Raw genomic sequence first — 2,391 nt, 5'->3', positions numbered from 1 at the left:
ATCTTGGATTATTTCCTTAATGTTTTTACAATATTTATTATTTTTAGTAAGTTAGAATTAAACTTCAAGTAATCTAGTTCAATAATAATTTAGTGTTATTTTTGTCTTTTCACAGGTTTCTAATGCAGTGAGAGATGTTGGCTTCAGTGATGTGTTCAGGAATCTGCAGCTAACCAATAATCAATTATTGATCTTGGTTGTCCCTTAGTTTTAAACCAAATATACTTTCTAATGTTATGGTTTAGGTTTCTCCAAACATCGTTGAGTTTGTTTGCATTCATAAAATCTCCCATGATCAGATTGCAAGTATTTTGAAGGGCGTCTATCCATCCATTCATCTGGCTTTATATTAAAATCTCTCCCAACCATAACATGTTCAGTGGAATAATTCAACTTTAATTTCCTGATAACTGTTGTGATTTGATCATTATTATATCCATAAATATTAATATTGATAATCAAATTGTTTTCTATGTCTAGAACGCATGCTGCCCAATGTCCATCTTTGTTTGTTTCTTGAGTTACATCCTTGTCTGGACATTTATTAAAACATAAAGCTCTGCACAATGATTTGTGCCTTGACTAAAGAGGATTTTATCACCACATTGCTGAGTCCAAACTTTAACATCTATTGATTCACAGTGTGTCTCCTACAAAAAAAATACACTTAGCCTTTTGAGTTTTGCAAAATAAAAATAGTATTTGAGCCCTCTTACATTAAAAGAAGAAAAAAAGAATCTCCGTTTTTAAATTAAACACTGAACACATTATGAATAATAATAGAACTAAAAAAATAAAAAGGTAAATTAAAAAAAAACATTTGGTTCTTGGAGGTAGAGTCCAATGAACAAGATTTCTCCACTAAGAATCTGCAAATATTAAACGTAATACTGCAAAGACTTCAGCTTGTGATACGCTTTTCTTTGATGTGCAGACACAGGGTCCTCTGGATCCTGCCTACAATGATTATGAAGTGGAATAAATCTCATTGTACGGGCAGGAACTAACGATTGATTTAWTTTTCAGTAGGAAGACAAAACTAGGCGCACACTCGTTCTAGTTAGCTTTTTATTTGTCAAAAGGTAATTTTCTGCTCGTTAATGTGGTGCCTTTTTCACTCACGTTTGTAGATTGTGTTAATTTTATTGAATCAAAATTAATGTTTTGGGTTTTATCTCAGCGTTTAGCTATAAACGAGCAGTTTTACAGCTATTGTTGTTAGCATAAGAGGCTAACTCGCTACGTGTCATCTCAGCAACCAATGAGGGACGAAGAGGGAARAGCGACCGAAAAGCATTGTGGGTATTACTTGTTACAATTTTATATAATTTCACAGCTAATACGAGTCTTTATCCCTTTTGACTGATCTCTAGCTTTTATAAAGTAATTCATGTTTTACCTCACCTAATTTACATTCATCGTATCGACACGTGACGACTGCACCGTGATCGAGAAGGTCACTGCGGACGTACTGGTCGGTGGAAACTTGTGTYRKAAAGTTAAGACTATACTWTCAGGGATCATTTCTATAGTTTATAACTTGAGAAATGTGTTTCTAAAGTGTTTGGTCTCGCCAACCACGATGAAGAGTCTGTGATGCTTCTTCTTGAGCGCGAAGCGGGCAGAGATAAGTGACGTATGTTACAATTTCTCCGCCTTTGATGACCGTTCACTGCTTCTTTATGGAGCAATGAGGGAAGAAGCATGATCAGAGTGGTGCGGATTATGTTCAAGAAAATGTGATGGATATAACAGTTGCAGAATAGCAAAGTACAGAAATAAAGAAGTGTAGATAGTCAAGTATAAATTTTATGAGATCATTTTAAGTCAACCTTAAAATAAAACGGGAGGACTGTAGAAGTATCATTAACTACTACAACAATATAAAAACATATAGAAAAAACCCACTAGTGCAAAAAATGTGAAAATGTGAATAATATTCACAACACAACAAAAACACATTCTTGTTGCATGCAGATATTTGTGAAACAATAAATAAAAATAAGGTCACAAATGCAAATAACGTGATAAAGAGCAGAAATTGAAGTATTTTGCTGGACGTACAAAAGAGAAACCAACCAATTCTAATCAAGCTAGTATCGAGATCCAACACAAAATCTCATCTTGATATAAATATGAAACAATGTTTACATCAACACGTTCACCTCTAACTCACAAAGACACGGAGCAACAAAGCAGCTGATGAGTTCAGACTGGTTTTATGAAACAAATGTGTGCTTCATTTCAAATGTCATTTCACTTCTCTAATGTCCCACATGATTTATATTTAACTGATGTTTTTAATCCAAACAATCAATGATTTATAAAGGTAAATCAGGAAAATTAACAAGGGTGCCCATATCTATCTATCTATCTATCTATCTATCTATC

Source organism: Austrofundulus limnaeus, unplaced genomic scaffold (assembly GCF_001266775.1).
Source record: "Austrofundulus limnaeus strain Quisiro unplaced genomic scaffold, Austrofundulus_limnaeus-1.0 Scaffold191, whole genome shotgun sequence".
NCBI classification, from domain to species: Eukaryota; Metazoa; Chordata; class Actinopteri; order Cyprinodontiformes; family Rivulidae; genus Austrofundulus; species Austrofundulus limnaeus.
Note: the sequence above shows the minus strand (reverse complement) of the source record.